General features: G+C 33.7%; 1 protein-coding gene across 8 annotated transcripts in view; it reads right to left on the reverse strand.

The window, feature by feature from the left end:
- The window catches only part of FOXP2 (forkhead box P2), a 1,129,496-nt gene that overhangs the window by 335,745 nt on the left and 770,573 nt on the right, over positions 1-23,178 (reverse strand). For all 8 annotated transcript variants that reach the window (XM_074367186.1, XM_074367190.1, XM_074367187.1 and 5 more), the window contains one exon: positions 8,095-8,185. The gene's annotated coding sequence lies outside the window, so the exon portion shown is untranslated. The remainder of the gene's footprint in view (positions 1-8,094; positions 8,186-23,178) is intronic.

Genomic DNA, 23,178 nt, shown 5'->3' on the forward strand with positions numbered 1-23,178 from the left:
ATCTGGAGCTCAAGGTGCTGTCTGAAGGACCAGACACAAATGCCAAAAGAACACATACACTCCTCAAATTAGCAACGTAAAGAGACAATAAATTATTTTCAAAGGTAGAACTAAGAGTAAAGGAACAAAGTGTGACCAGAGAGAATGCAGAGGATAAAGAAATCAAGGGTGGGATCAAAAGCAGACTCACTAAAATGCACCTCTCTACTGAAAGTTCCTCTTGTCTGCAGCTTGGCGTGTTGCTAAATGTCTAGAACACATTTAAAAGGCTTCTCAGAGTCTCAGTGTAACAGAGTCTCCTCATTTCAAGAAAACTTTTCTTTACACGTGATTTTCTGACAGCGAGTTCACATTGAAAACCAAAATGTCATGGGAGAGAAACCGTTGGGGTCCATAGTAAATAAGATATAGTTCTGAATAGAGGAATGAACTTTAATATTTCTGATTAATCAGAGAGAAATACGTACAGACTATAACAATATAAATATAAAGCATTAGGGCTCTAGAACATTAAGAATATAAAATTATTTAATTAAATATTAGGTAACTGATTACACTTTCAGTCTTACTAAAAGAAAACTGAACTGTGATCACTTCTTTTCAGACCACTCACAAGAGAACGTGAAGCATGTTTATCCCTATTCAGCATCACACACTATCGGAGTCACCCTGAATCCTGATTGACCCCTATGGAGGAAAAGGGGTCATTTATTGTTAAGAATCAAGCAATTCTGAATTGATAATACTACTTAAAAGGTCAAAAAAGAGTGTCAAACATTCTTTTTAAGATAGCTTATTGCTAATATGAGTGTCATGCATGCTTTGTATCTAACTGATGACAGTTGAAATCATTATGGCAGAAATAGTTCATAGTCGGGAGAACTGATAAAAAACTATTGGGTACCTGGAGACAAGAAAACATGTATTTAATGGATATAACTAAAATGTAAACAAGAATCATCATTGAGAAGCAAATGAATGACATATATTAACATACTTTTAAAAATGAACTAAACATTTAAGAAGGGTATAAACTGAAATTATCTTGAATTTGGAGAAACCACGAGAGAAATTACAGAAGAAAGAATTAACATGACAGATTATTTATAAGGTTGAAGAGATATGCTGTCTTTAATTAGCAAGTTCAGAAACTTTTCTAACTAATTCTTCTATTGATCTTTCTTCTCTAAATACTTACTTTTAATCTGACCCAGGCAATCAAATAAGAGATCTTCATTTCTCTGCATCAGACTTTTCACACATCTTCACACAAGCTCTTAAGAGTCTTATATTTTACAAATTAAATATGTCAATACATGTTATCATGGTATCATATGCTACTGTCATTAAAATTTCATAGGATACCAGATGTTAAGGTCACTCTAGCTTCTTTTATCCTTCCCGAAATTATTTCAGATGATAATATATACAAAATGTATATTTTATAATTATTTACATAAACCTAAGACTTGAATTAAAAAAAAAATTCACAGGATAGTTTCCAAAAATGGTTTGCTCTCGTGTGAACACATAGTCTTAATGAATAAAACACTCAAGATTACTAGCAGCTTTTAGTAGACTAAGGTTTACTGTTATTTTCCAACCTTAAGATTCTAGATTGCACTTTGGCAAATCCATTCATTCGTGTTGTTTATTAAATTCTCTGAGGCTACTGATCCATGCACTTAAGTGTCAGAAAAAGACAAAGAAAAAATCATTACAGTATTGTGGTCTCAAAAGTTATTCATATTACTTTCACACAGAGGGCCCATTGTTTAAGACCAAAAATAATACGGCAATTGAGACTTATGTGTAAAACATTTAATTGTATGGACAAAAATGAGTATTTAGGCCCAATATAACAAGAATATTTTTCCCTTGATATACTGAACATAAAAAGTACTCACATCTGTTTCAGTGCTTTGCCTTCTTCATGGGCTTAAACCTGCCAAATTATTCCATTTGATTTCAAAGAATTCTCATATGGCAATCTATTTTATTTACTTTATCTTCAATAAAATGGTTCAGTGAGCATTAGCAACTCTGAGACACAAGTTTCAATCAGCCTCCTGGCAAAGGCGTCAATCTATATTAGACCTACTGTGCTGTGAGTTGCAGTTAGAAAGTTGGATAAGGCAGAGCTACAGTGAAAATGTGAGCAAGGCCTAATAAAGCCACGGTGAAGAGAAAGAAAGCTCTCCCCAGGCTCTCACATGCACCACTTACACAATACCAGGTGCTGGGTTCAACACATGAAGAACTCCTCAATAAGGCTGACAGCTAAAAGGAGGCTGCAGACTCTAACTTTATTTTACATGACACCTCCAGTAATAGTCCTCTGTTCTCCAGCAGACAATAGTAAAAACTTGAATTGCCAACAGTTAAAAACGGATCTCGTGCAGGGGAAAAAAATACTGAAAACTTTCAAGCTGGATAGCATTTCTTCTATAACATTTTCATGCAATTACTAATATAACAGTAGTTTCAGTGGACCTTTCCTTACAAATTTGTATGACATTTTAAATATAGCTGCTGGATTAGATTTTAACCACAAAACAATCAGTAAGTTTGAGCAACAACTCATTTTGGAAAATGATATTATTAAAGACTAATTCCAAGAAATGTGGGGCAGTACCGTTAGATGCCGTGAAAATGTCTCCCAAAGCACAAACTTTGTAATAAGTGATGCTGGTTCATATTAGATATGGGCTGTAAAAAGCAGATTATTGTAATGGTGCTCTTCCCAGCAAATAAGACCATTAAAAATGTACTTAATGTTCAGTTGAATTGAAAAGCAGGCCAGTTAAAATCCGTATTTGGCTATTTGGTGTAATGGTATCAAAATTTTTACTGGTAGATCACTCCAGTCCACAGATTTGAAATTATAAATGTAAACTATCATGTTATAGAAACAAGCTTCCATTTTTTTCCTTTTTTAAATTATAATACTGTATTATTGCCCAGGTTCTAACATCACAGTAGACTCAATAGGAAGAAAATTTGGAATGATGGTTTAGTGTGAATTTATACAAAAGTGTCTGTTCTATTACTTGCAGATACATACTTCTCAACTCACCTTTCTGGACAGCAAATACATTAGTTTTCTAACTTAATATTTCAAAGCATAGCACCAGTACATATGTCTAGATGCTCCCATGAAACTCTATTCTTTACAATTCTATAAAGACATTAAAGGAGAACCATGCAAAACTAGCAAGATTGATTAGTAGAACAGATTCTGCAAACTCGGATTCTATAGAAGCATTTTAAACAATTCCAAACAGCTCTTCTACAAAAAAACCAATACCAGACCAGCACCCAGACCTACTCAGTCCTCAGGAAGTACGACTCTCCAACACTGATGTGATCTATGGGCAGGAGAGTACAAGTGGCCTCTGCGTATTACAGACTCAGTATTCCAGGTGAAATCTCAACATTTCACATTTTCTTCTCACTTGGCTCACTCTTTTATAAACATGCATGCCTATACCATTACATTTACTTTAGAGACCATAAATTCAGTATTCTATTAACCCTTGTATTCCCTGAAAAGCCCAGGACAGTAATGAAATTTGTGGAAATAACTTTTAGGGGTAAGATACTATATATTGTATTAATTATTTACTGCTATATAATAAATTACCTCCAAACTCAAATGCTTTGGACAATAAAACACTTATTATGTCACAAAGTTTCTAAGGATCATGTAATTTGGAAGTAGTTCAGCTGGGTGGTTTTGTCTCAGGGTTCCTCAAGAAGATGCAGGTTACTGCCAGTTCCTCCTTGTCTACTAGCCAGAGGGCACAGTTCCTCACCATATGGACCTCTCCAAGGCAGCTGATCTCCCTCAGAAAAAGTCCTGAGATTGAGAGGGAAAGAGAGAAGGAAGAAGGGAGGGAGGGAGGGAGAGAGGAACAGAAAGAAGAAGGAACACCCAAAATGGATGTTCAAAAATCTTGAATAACCTAATCTGAAAAGCAACATACGTCACTTGCACCCTGTTCTATTCTATCAGCCACAAGGAGGAACTCTGGTAAATATGGGGGTAAAAACACAGTGTTATGAAAACCAGGAGACGGTGATCATTAAGGACCATCTTAGAGGCTGCCTACCACAGCCTACCCTCTGGACCCTCACTGTTAGCATTCTTCCCATGCGCAATCAGTTCCAAGCATGTAAGTTGTACTGGATTCTTAAAGGTCATTTAAGAGTTGACTGAGATTACCGAGTCAGTGTAAGAGTGGATAATTGATAAAGAACATCCTTTGAAGTGTGATTCTCAAACTGACCGCTGTTCGGAATCAAGGGGGTATTGCATATACTCAGTGAGTATTTTTAAGACACTATTATACGCAAGGCTACAGGTAATATAGAATTAGTACTATGCAGCAAAAGTCCTGGGTTGGCTGAAAAGGAGGAAAGAAACAGGAAGAGTGTAATGGAAGAGGCAGAGATGTAAATGTGAGTTAAAGACATTGAGAAAGGGAAAAAAAAATAGGATATGCACTGACAAAGATGTGGGCAAGTATAAGGCATTAGTTCAAGATATACATATCAGTGTAGTGGGAAGAATATGTTGGATTTTGGGGTTCTGTTAGATCCTGGAGAGTATTAAATACCAGAGCAGGCTGTTTTAGTCTGGTGGTTAGCTGGCTTAAAACAATGGCTAAATATTAGGCAGGGAATAATGGCCTGTTGGGATTTATACAGTAAGAACAACTGAGAATTAAATTTTACAATTAGTGACAATATTCCTTTTTTATTAAATATTACATAATTGTAAAACCTCAAATAATAAGTTACATGGGTTCTAAATTAAGACATTTAATATGCTGTGGCAGACAGACTCTAGGCTGGCCCCCACGTTCATGCCTTGTAGAATTCCCTCCCCTCACATGGAGGCAGGCAGGACAGTGACATGCTTCTAACCAACAGAATATGGCAAAGGTTATGGAATGTTATTTCAATGGTTATGTTAATATACATACACATATGTATATACACACATATATATACATACACATACATGTATAGCTCTATTTTGCCAGCATTCAGTAGAAACTCTCCTACTGACTTTAAAGAAGCAAGCTACTGTGATGGTAACTGCATAGGGAGAGGGGAACATCACTGAGAACTGTGGATGGCCTGGAAGAGCTGAGGATCTCAGTCCTACAACAGCTATGAACCGAGTTCAGCCAAAACCCAGTCAGCTTGGGAGAGGATCCTGAACTCCAAATGAAAATGCAGCCTGGCCAGTATTTTGACTGCAGCCTTATAAGACCCTGATCTAAGCCACACCTGGACTCCTGACCCATGGAAACTGTTAAGATAATGAATGTATGTTGTTTTAAGCTTTCAAATACCTAACATACTTATAGCAATAAAAAATGAATACACATGTTAACCAAAACACAGAGAGCACATATGCAAATTAACTCCTTTTTACCATTTCTTGGACCAAAGTTAGAATGCCATGCAGGTCGCTGACCAAGTGGCCTGAATAATGCAAACTCCAAGACTGATATAACAGGGAAGATAACAACAACTAACTTCTTTAAAAAAATGCTTACTATGCCCTTTATACATAGTCATACGTTTAGTCCTCAAATCAACTCTACGAAGTAGGTACTATCATCTCTTTTTTCTAGATTCAGAAATTAAGGGTTAGAGAGTTTACATGACTCGTGATTTCACATATGGTAGGTTTATTTTGGAACCATAATTCAAACCTAGGCAATCTGGTTTCCAAGCTTATGTCCTCAGCATCTATACCCTACAGACTCTCTATTTACAGTCTTATTCATTCTGCTTCATTTTGCCAAGAAACACAAGCACACCATGTATCGGAATCACTGGCCCAGCCCGCCCCTCCTTAGCCAAATCATCTCCCTGCACAGGTCATTTACTTTTCAATAATTTAAAAATCGGAGCAAAGATTTCATCAAGTATGATGGCTAATTTTAGTAAGTATTTATGAAACTTACAGCAACTTCCTGTGAGTATGTGAATGAAGTTTTTTCCTGCTTCACTGAAATAACTGGTATTTTATTTGGATTTAATGCTCTTACAATGGAAACTCTGAAAGTAATAGTAAATATTGTGAAGTAAAATACACACACATACTCATCAAACTAACCATTTAACCATATACACAAGTACCCTCAGTTAGAAGCCCTATGAAACATTTTAGTTTCCATTTGAGAAGTATAACCTAGGGCAGGTTATGCAACCTCTCTGAGAGGTAAAATGGGGACAATTATTTGAAAATAGGAAGATTCAACCAAGTATTCATTTTAGGGATTTCTTCGGGGAATGGAATGGAAGAGTGGAAAGGGAAGAAGAAAACTAGTATTTCTTGAAAATAGCTATGTATTTTCATACATACACAATTATGTACCTTTCTGGGAAAAACACTATTTTCTAAAAGTCATTTCTTTTGTGGTTCCATGATGTTCACTGTCAGGTAATTCCTGCTTAATCTAAATCTAAATAAATCTAAAAAGCTCCTGCTATTACTAAGACAAATGTTCTATCACTGCTTAACAAATGATAATTTACATATAAAAGGTCTTACAAGGAGGGGCTATATCAGCATAACCATGGTCTATAGTAAGCATAAATCACATGACGTCAGAAAGAAGATTGGATGTAAGCAGACATGGGCTCTAATAACATCTAATAATCATTAGCTATAAAATTGCAACAAGCTATGTTTTCCAAATAATTTAAATTCTTTGCCTTTTAGTTTCTCAACTTACTAAGTAACGGATAATAACGTTAGCCTTACTTACATCATAAGCAATGCCAGAGTAAAACTGAGTTTAATGAAAGTGTAAAATGATGTAAAAAGTTGCTAAAGCATTTCAAAATCCTAAATGTGAAATAAATGTGGAATCATTTTGCTTGTACATCTGGCAAAACAATAAAGCTGGCACAAAACAAGTAGAAGTCCATCAACAAAATAGTAGGTAACATACCTGAGAAATATTTGACTACATAATTCAGCATGTTGAAAAAAATCTCTCAGGGGAGACATGGAAGCTGTGTCTAGAGAAAGGTTTAGAAATGGGTAGAGCAATACAGGTCTCACAGAGAGGGTCCTGAGACCCATCCTACACTTATCAAGGTGAACTCCCTGAATAAAGAATTCTGGGATGGGGTCGGCAAGAAAAAGAAAGAATTCTGAAGAAGCTAGGGCACCACAGTTTCCCCTCTCTCTAAGGGGTAAGACTAGTGAGAGAAGTGTTGTAACTTCTTCATCTAGAATCACCTTTTAGTTTCCTTTTTCTAATTATATTTTTATAGATTTGGCCACCTATAACATACTGGATGATTGATACCATAGTCAACAATGACACTGAAAAACTAATTTTACAGAAACATTATATATTGAATAAGAGTGGGAGATAAAATCTGCATCTCTTGGAAATGTATCTCATGCTGTCCCCATGGTCCCTACTTTGTACCAAACAATGGATTTAAAGTTCTCTAAATGGCTCTTGTAAATATCAAGGAAAACCGCCATTAGATTTAAAGAAGTACAACATTAAAAAGAAAATAAATGCTTCTTAAGCAGTAGACTTGTTAGGTCTGGAAGTTTATTTTAAAAAAAAAATCAAGCTTTCAAGAAAAAAAAATCATTACTAGTATGCTAGCCTCTTTATTTTTTGACATTTCTACAAACTCCCCAAAACCTCAATATCAATTAGATCTTAACAAAATAATATTGAAAACGTCAGTATAAAAGGCCAGCATAACGGTAACAGAAAATACTTCAAGGGCTTTTCTTGCCTGATCATTTCCTTTCAGTATTTCAAAACCAAATTAACATTCTGCAAAAATTCGTGTTAATTTTCAAAAAAACAAACTGAGACCAAGTTTAAAAGGAAGAAGGAGCACAGCAAGGAGAAGTGACAGTGGTAAAAGCTGCTGTTGCCACACTTGATACGTCTCTAGTTTCACCGAGGAACTTTTTAACCTTTCAGCAAAGATATTTAACCAAAAAATTAAAGGACAAAATAAACATTAGAAAAACAAACAAACAAACAAAAAAAGTAAAACGAACAAGAGACTTATCACCAAAAGGCCACTTACCTATTTCTTCCAGATCTTCCACAAGACTTTCGAGTCAACCTTGAAATGGAGTCCTAAGTAAATTCAATCCCAGCATCACATTACAGTAGCCCTGTTAACAGAAACAAATAATTGTCACTGCTTTGAAAATTAACTTTGCTTTTATGTCACATTACTTCAGTGACTTCATAGAACAGAAAACATGGTCAACCTCAAATAAGGGTAACTGTTGATGCATTCACTGCTTTGTGAATCTTCAAAAGTGTATAATGTTTTTCTACATTTTAATTTAGCAGAATTTAAATCCTTTGTTTGGTGCAAAGCAAGGATCACAAAGACAGCACTATACGCATCTGCAACAGATGCAGATTTTATTTCCCGCTCTTACGTTGATTTGTCAGGTTTAAACTTTTGGTGATTAAATTTTGTAATTTATGGAATAAAACTATTTATGTCTCAAGGTTCCCAACTGAAAACATGATTGATTTCAATTGCCTCTTCAACACATACTTAATGAGCTATGCAGGCCTTTTCACAATTAACAAATTGGTAGTAAGCATTTCCCTTTATAATCACAATGCGTTATTACCTTAATACTCATCTGAATTTGTATTTTCCAGACCGATTTCCTATTTAACTACTCTCTTCTCTAGTCTCTTACTTCTTTAATCTGAAAGATTAGGTCATACCTTTCTCAGACTAAAATGTTCTAAAGGTCCAATAAAATGATAGTACTTTGCATAGTTTATAGATAGTACATGGTTTTTGACTCACAAACTAACCCTGACTGATTGGCAGGGACCATATGAAAAGCCATATGAAGATTGCATTTGAGTCCGAAACAGGAAAGAGCACTGTGTTCAAGTAGCACGGTCTGCCACAGGCATTGAAAGTGATGAATGACATCATAGGCCAAATTTGTTGACCATTTAGATGTCTCATTAATTTTATTTAAGTCATTTCCAAACACTTTTGGCCAAAATTTATTTCTTCCAATGCAATATTAGTTACAGGTCACTTAACTGAAGCAGATAAAAATGAAACATTCTGGCTGAATCAGGACCCCAAATACTCAGTGCCATCACTATTCTTTCCCCAGATACCTTGGGGGTATATTCCTCAGAGAATAACTTGAAACCATTGTTTTAGTTAGTCTTAAGTATTAAGTAATCTGAAGTCACAAAAACTACGGTAATTCAAAGTTCTGCTCTTAACAGTCTAACAGTCTTTCTCTACTGCTTCTGTTTTCCGTATTTCTCTTAATGACAAAATTCTGCATAGAAGCAGGCTCCACCCTTGACTTTCCTTGTGCCAGTTTTTCTTCCATAATTATTTTTTGCCTGCTATATGCCACCAAAAGAAAAAGGTTTCTTATCAAAATGTAGTAGTCTAAGCTATTTTCTAATTCACTGGTTTATTTTCCCTTTCCAGTATTCATGCATATCAATTTTTCCTGAATCAATCTATAAATTTTAGATTTTTAAAGACAATCTATGAACCCCTTTTTAAAGTATATGTTATAAAAAGTCTATTATTATTAAAGTAAAAATCAAAAATGAAGGGCAAAGATAAGGAATCCACTCTACCAAATATTAGGGTATACTACAAAGCCAGGCACAGGGACAGGGATAGAGCGTTCAGAAATAAACTCACATTTCAATGAGAACTTCATGTATGATAAGGATGGTAAGACAAAGCAAAAGAAATGGTTGGTGCTGTCTCATTGTATGGAAAAAGAAAAACAGTCTCAGAATATGGCAAAAAAAAAAAAAAAACTTAGTTCCTTATATTACAGCATATAGGAATTTGGATTCCAACTAGATTAAGGAGTCTTAAATGTGAAAGTTATCTTTCCAAAGTGATTAGACAAAATTTTGGTGATTCTTTATGAGCACTAGAAGTAAAAAGCAATTCTGAAACAAGACCTAAAAAGCGTAAATAAAGAGACATAAAATTGATGGATCTGGCTAAACGAAAATGAGAATTTTTCAGTGAATGATACCACAGATAAATTTCATAGATAAACTGAGGGAAGACCTAAAACCAACAAGGAATCAATATCAGAATACATACTCAGAGGAAACTAACAGAAAAAATAAGCAAAAAACTTAAAAAGGCACTTTCTTAGAAGGGGAAGCCAAAAGAGCTATCAAATATAGTTTAAAATGCTCAAAATCACTTGTTAGCAGGAAGATACAGATTAAAAACCAATGAGATACCACTTATGTCATCAGAACAGCATAAATTTGAATGCTGGATTCTACCCAGTGTTGGCAAGAAAGTAGAAAGATGAGCACTGTCTTGTTTACTGCAGATGGAAGTACAAACAACACAGTGATTCTTGAAAGCAATTCAGAAGGCCTAAAATGCCAAGCTGTTCTTATGGACCCAAAACACTCTGTGCAGAACTCCTGTGTAGCATATATCAGCTTAGATTTTATTTCACCTTTTTGTTTATATGCCTTTCTCTCCCAACAGTCTCTCCATTTTCAGTAATCAAAATTAATAACGAAAATTGTAACTCAAGCAACAGCAATAAGGTTATCATTTAAAATTATGGAAGTAAAGTCCAGAAACTTGTTGCCTCTGTATAGCTGGACTGGGCAGTGGAAAGGTGCAAGGCAGAGGACTGCTACTTTTCATTATAATAAGCCTTCTGTTTCATTTGATTTTTAAAAAAATCTGTGTGTGTATTTCTTTGACAGAAGTCAAGTTTAAAAACAAAAGACAAAGCAAGCTAATTTTCAAAATAAACAAAGAATATATCACCACTTCAGTATACAGACTTCACTTAAATAAGCATATGTTATTTTTAGTAACTTAAATCTCAAGGAAAAAAAAAAGTAAAACCTGTCATAGATTACTGATTACAGGAATGATAATGATCACCATCAGTGGCTATTTTAATTCTTAAGTGATCATTTGGTATATGATGATCACTTAAGAATTAAACAGTCACTTATATAAGTGAAAAAGAAAAAAACCCAAAAAACTTAAATCAGTAAAGGAAATTAAGAAACTGGAAAAGTCAAAACCAGAGCTGGGGAGGTTAATTTGAACTCTCTTATGTGTATACACATTCACACATGTGGGTTGGTTGCCAGGGTTGCCAAGTCTATGCCAGGGACTGTCCGGGCTCTGAGCACAACCCTGCTCTCATGGAGTGTGCAGTATAATGTAGAATATGCAAGGGCGATTATTTCATTGTGCTGAGCAACATGACGTGTGTGTGCCGGGGCAGTATTCATTTTAAGCCAAGACACTCAAACGCGACATTCTGGATAAAAGTTCACATTTACAAACATTCCTTTTTCTAATTTCTTCTAGCCTTTTAAATTGGATGACAAATTTATTTAAGGTTTGTTGTGGGAGGAGAAAGGAGCATCACCCAAACATTCCCAGAGAGTTTGAACTGTCTTCTTTTAAGGAACCATATTAGATGAAGTGAACAATTACTAGGTGGCTTAGTTTTGTTGTATTTTTTTTTTCTAGGAACTCGTTGATAACTCAAGAAAGAGATTCAGTTTTCTAATATGCTACTTGGAACTCTTTGTTAACATTTTTTTACACGCCTGTCTTTTAATTAACAAAAATGAAGATATGTCCTAAAAGAAACACTATCATTTAATTATTTTCTAAATAAAAGGAAAAAAAATTACATTGTGCAAAGCTTAAGTATAAAACAAGTACAAGTGTCTTTTGAATTATACTGCAAAATAGCACAAAACAAAATCCTTTATCTCGTGAATTTCACAATTTGGAAAAGATACACTAAAAATGTGAATAATGAAATACATTTGTTATATAGGTCATAATGTGTAACTGATGTTCAAAAGTAAAAATTACACTAACATTTTAAGTATAGGTTTCATATTATAGGGCATAGGTCATCATAGAGGATGATGAGAACTAATAATTATTTTATTATCTCAAAACAAGTTAGTTAACTACAGCCAAATAAGAGGACATAAATAATTGTCCACTGTTTACAAAGGCTGATAGTATAATTAACATTTCAGTGAAAAGAAAATAAATAAACAACCAAATCCATCAAAGCAACAAAACTCATAAGTTTAATTACAGGTGTTGGGTAATGAGGATATATGCTACACAGGATGAAAGAAACAGGCTTCTGAGGAATGGAGAAAGTTTTTTTTTTTTTCAATTATTATTCCAAAGGCAGTTCATACTCTATATGAGTAGTTAGTTATTCTATTCCTGCAAAAATTTAGGAAGGGTTAGGAGGTATTCTGCAGCAGACTTTTTTTTCATCCAGCAATTATGTGAGGGGACCATCGTATCATTATCATTTGTACAGATGTTGTACGTATCAAGAGAAGAAATAAAGATTTTTTTAAAACTGGTTCTGCAAAGGCTAAATACTGTGAAACTGCCAGCAGAAATACAGAGTGCTGCCAACAATCAGCATCTCAACTCTGATTAACGTAGTGTGAACTCCACAAGGGCAGGGATGCTTATCTGGTTAATGCACCTTTGAGTCCAATAAACCAAAATTACTGCCTGGCACACAGTAGGCCCTCAATAAATACTTTTTAAATGGATGTATTAATCTACAGGCTTATCAACATGGAACTGGACAGGCATGGAAATTTATAACTGAAATGTTAAGTAGAATGGACAATGGCTCTAAACCAGGATAGAGATACTACCCTTAGGTAATCCTGGTTCAAATATTCATTCATTGATTTTCTTCCCAAAGAGGTAAGATATGGAAACAAAGGTGTGTTCTGTTCCACTGCCTTAACTTAATATGGCACAATATTCACTTTATTTTGGCATTTCAAATAATCTTAATTGAGAACATACACTTTGGAGTTAAAAATATAAAATATTGTTTTAAAAGCTTGAAAAATACTGACTTAACCTATACATTAATAAAGTAGGATTTGTAGTTTGGGCAGTTAATACTGGAGGCAACCTGAAGTGATGACGGTATATAATACACAGCTATAGTGCATATAAACACACACACATAAATGTAAATACTAATCATAGCTAATCTACACAAGAATTATTCCGTGAGTTTGGTTCTCAAATTATCCTTCTGTCATCTTGATGCAGCACAAGGTAAAAGGAGATTCTTCAGAATTCTAAGAAGAGGTACTTTAATTATCAACAAAAACTTGTATTTACTATCATTTAGCTACCTCAGGTAAATCATGTAAGCACTATCTCAGCAGAATGGGGCCTCTGTGAGATTTATTTTTGTTTGGTTGACCCACCTCCCTGTTAATAGCATCTGCATCTAAGAAAGTGGAGCAAATAATGCTTCAGGCTTCATCATCTCCCTATCAGGTCATTAAGGAGATGCATTCAAAGGAACTGAACTGAAATAAAAGTTCACCTTGAAAACAACTGATGCCACAATGAATGTTAAGTTCGCTGATATCAGGGACATGGTTCAAAATGTACTTATTCAGGGATAGGACAATCTTATTTCTAGTCACTTTTGACATGTATACATTTGTCTCTAGCTTTGCATTGAAAATATCTATATTTTATTGGTGAGTTCAGTCAGAGAAAGTAAAAATCAAAATTCAGTCAACGAGCAAATACTGTTGGCAAAGTAGGAGGTAACCAGGCAGTCATTAAAGGATGAAGTAATGCTGGACAGTTACATATAGGATTCTGCTCCCTTGGATTTCTCTCAGAGCAAACAAAAGTCAGAGCTGCCTGATGGAACTGGGTAAAAATGCATTACTATATTTACACAGATATGTAAAAATACTTTAAAATCAAATTTCATTTGTTTGTATTTTTTTATTGTGGTAAGAATATCTTACATCAGATCTTGCCTCAATAAATTTCTCAGTGTGCAATACAGTATTGTTAACTGTAGGCATAATGTTGTACAGCGGATCTCTAGAAAATATTCATCTTGTGTAACTGAAATATTATACCTGATGAACAGCAATGGTTGAAATTTCAAACTGCATAAAGGCCTTCCTTCCTCATCACTGCAGTTACTGAACATCTGCTAAGTATCAGGCTTGCTATCTGCTGGAGACACAGATAAAAAATACTCTCCCTACTGACTGCTTAAGGACATGTTAAGCATGTAGCCAATATGCTTTTGAAAGAATGATACTCCCCAAAGCCAGAGACAGATTCTAAGTTAAAATGCGATATCATGTAATAAGCAAAAGTAAACAGGTGGTGATTGCAACTATAACAGCAATTTGCTATGTGAAAATAATCATCTATGAGGCAGAAGGAAAAAGTGACATCTCTGTCTGAATCAGAACTAAATGCCCTTCAGAATTTCTCACGAAGTAACAAAAAGAATAATTCTTATACTCCAAAAGCTGGAGACTTTTTAGTACATTTAAAATTTCCTCTACTTTTTATAAAAATAATTACTGGAAATAAATAATTTTGATGACATTTAAAATTAGAAAAAAGGTTCATAAAGTGAACATAACTCCCTTTCACATGCCACGTAACTTTCATGAAAGATTTTCAAGCATATTGAAAATATTTTTACTAAAATAATTGTCAATTATTTGAATCAGAACTAGTGAAGTCATATAAACCATAAACACACAAATACATGCTGCTGTAACAGTCAAACTGAATGATAAATTTCCAAAAAAACCTCCCCCAAACCCCATAAATACTGTTTACCATTTCCAATAGGTTGTGGAAGAGAGAAAAATTACACCAGTACTCTTGACACCATTACTAATAGAGTAAAATACTAAAAACTAGAGAAGGGAAAAAAGCACTTCAGGCAATAAAACTGAAATATGAATTCTGACCCCACATTCAAAAACTTTTACAACTATAGGTAATAGGTTGAAAACAAGCTCCTGGGTTCAAACACAGGCTAGAGTTGACTTTATTTAGTTCTACAGAGGCATGTGCTCAGTGGGAGCTCAAAAAACACACAAGTGAGTTAATAAAAGAGCATTTCTTCCAAAACCACTTTAGTTTTTATTGTTGTTTTTGACTGAGAGTGTAAGACTAAATTAGAGGGAAATGGTAAAGAAAAATTCAAGAACGCTAGTACCAGAATTAGTAAAGCAGGTTTAAACACACTCAGATTATAAAGAATAGCACGTAGATCCAATTTCCTTTCACGTTCTTCCTTGTAGTAGGATGCCTAAGCCTTAAAAAATGCATCAGATTTAAAAGTGCTTCCTTTGTTTCCTTTTCTTCTCTTGCTCATCCCTTCCTGTTCTGATAATTCCCCCCTTTCCTTTTTACTTGCATAAGAAAATTACTATGCCCATTCCTTTCAATGTTGACCAATAACTGTTTTTATTAATACAGGTACCAAGTTTAATAGCAGATCAACATTTATTATGATCCTCAGAACAAATCCCAGGTTCTATAATTTTCTTATTTTCCTCTTTTACTTTCAGTGACAAGAAGGTCTCATTTGCAGCAAAATAACAGGCTGCTCAAGTCTGTAAGTCAGAGAAGTAAGTGGACAGGATTCATGGATGAAAACGACTCTGCAGCTGCTTTCTTGAAGCTGGAGATGCTTTGTCCACCTCTTTCAAACCAAAGGAAACGTGATGCAGGCAGTCTAGAGAACCAGAACACAACTCTCAGGGAAAGTCTTCTAAATTATGTAGCAAAGACTTAGGGTCCTGGGAGTTGTAGGACTTCCCAGTCACTGGAGGGATACATAGCCACAGCTGTAAGAAGTTTGATAACCCTGGACGACTTGGAATTTTCAGGCTTTCTCAACCACTGGTCAAATGATTCCATCCCCAAATCCCTCCTTTGACAAATTCATAATCCTAATCTTATACCAGTTCTCTCAGCTTTTACCACAATACTGTGTATTTATCAAAAAGGAGACTCTTTTACATACTGAGGTTTTATGATAAATACTTCTCAAGGATAATACCAGTGTATTGTCACCCAGGACACAATATTTGTTTCATTAATGTTAAATTAATATTAAAACTACTTAAATTTATGAACCATTTGTTTCCTGCCTATCCACTTTTTATTCAATACTCCCATTTTTTTTTTGAAATTGATTATTCAGGGGAAGTTCCACCAACACTGACCTACTTCTATCATCTAACCTAATTTACACATAAGCCAAGATTTTTAAAAAAAATTTTTCAGAATTTATAAGCTCTTGCAACTTAAATTGAGCAATGTTGAGAGCAATGATTAAGAAAATCACTTTCCCTGGAACATGCTGCGTCAAGCAATGGATTCTCTTCTGAAGCCAATTTATCTTTAGCAAAGAATAAAGACAGAAGGTAGGTTCAAAGAAGCTAGCTCAGGTGAGGAGACACGCCCATTTTACAATATTGAATCTCCCTTCCATTTCTGCTTACTTCAGAGATGTACATATTTCATCTATTTAAAGATGCTATTCTATACATTTATTAAATTAAAACAACACAGCTATGAAACAAAATGCTTTGATAGATTCTAACTTAACAGAAGAATGCAATACAAATTGTTCAAATTTCAGGCTGGCAGCTTTAATAAAAACATTATCTTCTCTTTCATTTTTTCTTCTTTTATTAAGAGAGCAGTCATCCTTTATCTGATTGCTGTCTCTTGTTTATTTATTTATCACTGAGAATAATTCATAATCATCATTTGATTCTGGGAGTTTATTTTATTCTATGTTCTGGGTGAATGCTCTTATAATTCTTGGATGAGATTCATATAAAAACCCCCCAAAGCATTCAAATCACTAAGAAATAGTCCATTTCATAGATATAGCCATCTATTTTGCTAGTTCTTCCTTTTTGTAAAATCAAAAATTTGTGCATATTTTACCAACATACAGTATGAAACAAAGAGAATTATCAAGGTCAACAAGTGAGAAGATTTTTGTGAGCTAAAATTCACAAAAGTATCCTTAGTTTTAGAATTAAAAGAGATTGTGATTATATAAATATATTGCCAGAAACTTCACAAAACACTATCTTTGTAAATAGTCAAATAAACACAACTTGAAAATTGACAGAAGAGAGCACCAACTTGATAGGTCTGTACCCTTTTATGTACTTTTTTTTAGTTTTATATTTTATGTGTGTTTTTATTTAGATGAGAATCTGTAGGAAACTGGCCTCCAACTATAAACTGGTAGGTTTTTTCTAATGACTTTCAGCCACAAAAACATATATACAGGCCAACATTGAGGATTTATTATGTGTAAGCACCATGCTAGGAGCTTCCCAGACACCAAGCCAAAGAGACAAGAAGTTTGCCAGGTACACACAATAAACATATACCCCTGAAATTTCATCAGGAAATCCAAAATCTCATTCTCACACTGTTTTCTGAATTATGTTAAAGTACTCTTGGCTGCATACCAAGTCAAAAAATTTAGAAAACCATTTTGAGGGTACGAATTTGAAGATCCACAAAGGCATATCAAAGATAAGAAAAATATTTGCAAGTATAGTCACTTAGCTATCAAAAGTGATTCCAATCAACGATTCAACCCTGCTAGATTTTTATTCACCAATATCAGCCCTCCTTAAAAAGAACATTCCTGATGAACTTAATTATTAGTCAGTGTGTTCTAATTTCTAAGCACTCAGGTGTATGGTTTATGAACCTATGTGAAAGGGAAGAAACTAGTTAAACTCTTTAGGCTTTCTTTAAATAGCTATATCCACTATTTCAGACATTAATTTCAGCAAGCCAACTATTTATTTTTATTTCCAAAATTTTCATAGATTTATTAGATTAATAAAGATTTATTGAGATATCTGCATACAATGTGTTTTTAAAAACATAAACAGTTCTCTCATTTGGCCTATTTATCTACAAAATCTCATAGAACATATATAAAGAGACATACATACCTCATAGATGGTTAGAGAACTGTTACAGTTATTATTTGTGTGGGTCATGTTACATCATACAATGGGAAAATTAATTTATCATTGAGTAAATTATAGAAATATGAAGCTTTCTAGATAAGCTAACTATTTCTGTATTATATAAATGAAAACTAATACTTGGAAAAATATAACTAAATCTGGTTTACTTCTTGGACAAATAAACAGTAATTTGAAAATTTACTGAGATTTTCAACTACAGGATTTTAAAAATAAGTGGAATTTCTGGCTCACTCTCAAATACAACCCAGAAAATTCAACTTTACAGAATTATTTTCCTTCCATTAAGACTGATCAAATTTTTTTCTTTTTGTTTTCTTGGGTTTTTCGTTAGTTTGTCAATAAAAGTACCTGCCACAAAGTAAGCTCTAAATATTTGTCTGAAAATGAATGATCATTACTTTGAAACAATATGGCTCTAGATTATAAAATGAAGTCATCTTTGATGGACAGTCTTAAATATATCCCTATCCCTGGTGGGAGGAAATACAATTCTGAAGTTCATGTCTTTTTGATAGTGATGAACAACAGAATGACCAAAAGGCTTTAAAAGTATATTTTAAAAGAGTTGCATTAACTCATTTAAGAGATTCATTTTAGTAGGATCACAACTTAATGCTATTAAAGTAAATCCTGAAATAAGCCCAGCAGAATCATGTAATTTGCATATCAAATACAAACTATTTAACTGACAAATATGTGCTAATAAATAAGGAAAAGGAGATCCTATCATTTTTACTTTCTCATTCAGCTTCTTTAATTTTCATTACAAATGTAGAACATTTTCCTTTCTACAATTTTTTTTTTGCAAATAATTATTTTCTGGGTTTCTATCCCTATTCAAAATATTAACAACATGACTACTCTCCAAACAATTTACATTTATTTACAATTATATATTGGTCTCTTGTATACGCCTAGGTGTACCCTAAGCTCTAAAGTACATTAAACTCTGTCAGCAACTTACCAGCAAATTGTACATAAAGTATGTGCACTATTTGTTTATTTACCTAGAATATCCAGTTTAAAATGACATGCCTTCATGAATTGAAACAAAGGAAATATCTCTATGGAATGTTCAGCTAGCCCGAGGGAAATCAAACTTGTAGGACTAGTACTTAAGGTTCAGATAAATAGGTATATGTCAATTATATCTAAATAAAAAAGGTACAGATAAACACAGTGAGCTAGTATTTTCTCCATATAGTACTTAATCACTGGTCTGATTTCTCCAAAACAAAGGGAGAATCATTTTCTCCTCGATTGTTGATATAATTCCTTTATAATACACATTCAATGTAATACACACTCAACAAATGAAAAAGTTTAATTCTTCATGTTTTTCATGCCACCCATAATTTAGTGCTGATAATCTATAGTTGTAGAAATCCACAAACAAATACTAGAAAATAACCTCCCCACAACACACACTCAGTCCCTGAGTAGTCCAACAAATGATTTTTCCAAGCCGTGCCTTCTGTGGATACTCTGAGTGTCTGAAATTGATTTTCTTCATTTTAGCCTGTGAAAATTGTAGACTCTACCAATCATCAGAGTGAGTAGTGGCACTAACAGAGCACATTAAGGAAACAACAGCTTTAAGAACATTAGAAGCAACAGTTCTAGGATCACAGCCCCAGTAAAAAATGATGTGTGACTGTTCGCACCTGCTACGGGGTTTCTTAAAACACTATATCCTGAGAGATGTTGTATTTTGTTGATGAAAAAAGTTTAATGCAATAGCTTGCAAAGAAACTTGAGTGGTAGTTTTCAAAATGTGAGGATGTTTGAACCCAATCTGAATTTTTAATCTGAATTCTTATTTGCCTAGATTCTAGTCAAATAAATATGTTCTAATATTAACCTATATATGAGGAGATTCCTTCTTAAACAAATACCCATAACAACATAATGGCCTTAACTCTATGTCCTACCAGGTAGTCTATAAATATAATGCTTTGTTGATTAGATTATAATGAATTCCATACATGAAAAGTAAAATTCCAGTTTACATATTCATGTGCATCAGCAGATAAATGAACAAAATGCGGTATATGCATACAGTGGAACATTATTCAGCTTTAAAAAAGGAAAGAAATTCTGACACATGCTACAAAACAAATGAACCTTGAAGACATCAGCGCTAAGTAAAAGAAGACAGTCACAAAAAGACAAATACCACGTGATTCCATTTATGTATCTAGAGTAGTCAAATGGTGGTTGCTACAAGATAGGAGAGAGGGAAGTGGGGAATAATTATTTAATGGGTACAGAGTTTAAGTTTCACAAGTTGAGAAAAGTTCTGATGATGTTTGCACAAAAATGTGAATGTGCTTCATGCCACTGGACCATTTATTTAAAGATGGTTGAAATGGTAAATTTTATGTTATGTATATGCTATCAAAATTTTAATTTATTATTAATTTTTTTAGAACTTCATGTACAAATCTGTAAAATTAAGATATTTTGATACTTCTAGGGCAGAGCAGAAGAAAAGAGTGGAGGATGTTCTTTGAAATCTGGCAAGATTTTCAAATATTTGTTCAGGAAATTTTGTAGGAAAAATTATCAAGAAGAGGATTAGTAAAGGCTGCTTTTTCTAGGGCCTAGGAAGTTAGTATTTCTAAGTGCTGAGAAGATAACTTTTTCAGGTTTAGCAGTGTACTGGGTATGTGCTCTATGAAGCTCCAAGCAGTAAGAATATAATTTGAGGCAAGCAACATTTTCAAGTAAAACTTCTCTGAAGCATTTTTAACACCTTATTTCCATAGGAATGTTTTCTCATTTGCTATTTTTCTTCTAATGAACTCCACTCAAACATTTTATACACGTTATGAAATGATTATGACACCACTTTTTTACATTTAAGCACCTACTATGACACATTAAGCTAATCAAGGGCCTTTCAAATATCTACCTCATAGTTGACCCTAAATAAATTTTTTTTGAGTAGACTGGTGGCTGAACAATTGAATAATTTTATCCATAAACAAATAATTACTGACTTCCTAAAATATGTAAAGTTCAGTAGAAATACAAAGATTAAAAATTATATGGTCCCTGATAAAAAAAACTTTAGTAATCTCCCAAATACATTAATACTATAAACATCATTTTTTAAAAAATAAAAGGATACAAATAAAGCACTACAGGTAGTGTTCATAAACACGAATGATTACATACTGTTTTAGGTGAAGGTGGAGATTGGGAAATTCTGATGAAGGACTTAGCGTCACACTAAACAGTAAAGAGAGATGATATTTAAATAGGGGTAGGTAACATATGATCCAGCAATCCCACTCCTGGGCATATATCTGGAGGGAACTCTAACTTGAAAAGATACATGCACCTCAGTATTTATAGTGGCATTATTTACAATATCCAAGATAGGCAACAATTTAAAAGTCCATTGGCAGGTGACTGGATAAAGAAATTGTGGTATATTTATACAATGGAATACTACTCAACCATAAATAATAATAAAATAATGCCATTTTGATGGCCCTGGAGATTGTCATTCTAAGCGAAGTAAGCCAGAAAGAAAAATACCATATGGAATTACTTATATGTGGAATTTAAAAAAAAAAAAAAGACACAAATGAACTTATTTACAAAACAGAAATGGACTCGTGGAAAAATAAAACTGGATAGTCATATTAGGTTACAACAGAAGTTCTTAAATCTTTTTGCTCTCAGTGTATTTTTTTTTTACACTTTCAAAAATTATTAAGAATCCTCCTTCAAAAACAGCTTCTGTTATAGAAAGAGATCGTCTACTTAAAGTAATTTATTAGCTATTAAACTGAGGGGTTTTTAAATCACAAGAATAGGTAAGTACATATTCCATTTATCAGAGCAATGACATCATCAATTGTCATTTAGTCTCTAAAAAACTATATTGCATATTCATGAGACAGTAAGAGTGAAAAAAAACAAATAAGATCTTAACATTAGTATGAAAATAATTTTGATTTCACAGCCACCATAAAAAGGTCTTAGGGACCCCTTTATATTCCCTAGACAATACTTTAAGAATTGCTGGGTTACAGAATGAAAAAGATGTAAGAAGACTAAATAGATAGAGCTGGAATATGCCTTATTTTATTGAAGGCCAAGCTATAGATTTTAAAACAGAAAAGCATTTAAGATTTTAATACAAGCAATCATATAATGGTGAGCTGACTTTACAAGGAATTTATTTAGCAGGGCAGAAATGGGTGCAGAAGTATGGAAAGGCAATCCAGAGACTAGTTAGAAGCATATAAAAGAATTTACCAAGGGCAAGTAGTAAGTACATGGGGACAATGCTGGAAGAAAGAAGAAAACAAAAACATCTTAAAAGAGCCAAAAAAGTTACAAAAACATCACGAGAACACGTAGATGGTATAGTTTTTGGAGGCCAAAGGAAGAATAAGTTTCAGGGTGAGACTGGGGAATTATGCCAGGTATTTTAAAGTCAAGGAAAGTGATGATTAAGAAAAGAAATTCATGAAATCACTGGTGATCTATAAAAAAAGAAGGATGTGAATGACCAGATGACAAGGTATTTATGGAAAAATAGAAGATGAAGAAGTTTTGGTATTGATATAAAATGACTTATTTGAGACTTTGATAATGAAAGGAGAGTGAGCAATAACTTACAATTGAAAGTGAATGAAAGAAAATGGTGATGGATAAAAGATTGACAAAAGGAAGAATGACAATGAAGCTAGGTTTCAAAGGAGCTAGAAGAAAATTAGGTCAAGAGAACAGATAGAAAAGTTCATTTATCAAAAGAAAAAAAGCACCCCCCTTTTCCGGGCAAGGCAGAGCTAAAAGGAGAGAAGTACAGAGAATTAGTCATTAAGAGAAAAATGAGTAGAAAACTGCATTGAAAGGAAGTATTATAGAAGTTGGCAGGGAGAAGATCCTGAGCAGAAATAAAACTAAGGGAGAAAGAAAAGAGGAAATTAAAGCAGAAAAAGGGTAAGAAAAATTTTATTTATTAGTGTGTCTGATCAACAGAGAGGAAAACTCCATGGTGAAAAACTAAAAGCTTTTCCTCTAAGTCAGAAACTAGACAAGGATGTCTACTCTTATCAAATGTATTCAACATCATATTGGAAATCACAGCCAAAGCAATTAGTAAAAAAGAAAGGAAAGAAAGAACGAAAGAAAGAACGAAAGAAAGAACGAAAGAACGAAAGAAAGAAAGAACGAAAGAAAGAGAAAGAAAGAAAGAGAAAGAAAGAAAGAAAGAAAGAAAGAAAGAAAG

This window comes from Camelus bactrianus, chromosome 7 (genome assembly GCF_048773025.1).
Source record: "Camelus bactrianus isolate YW-2024 breed Bactrian camel chromosome 7, ASM4877302v1, whole genome shotgun sequence".
NCBI lineage: Eukaryota > Metazoa > Chordata > Mammalia > Artiodactyla > Camelidae > Camelus > Camelus bactrianus.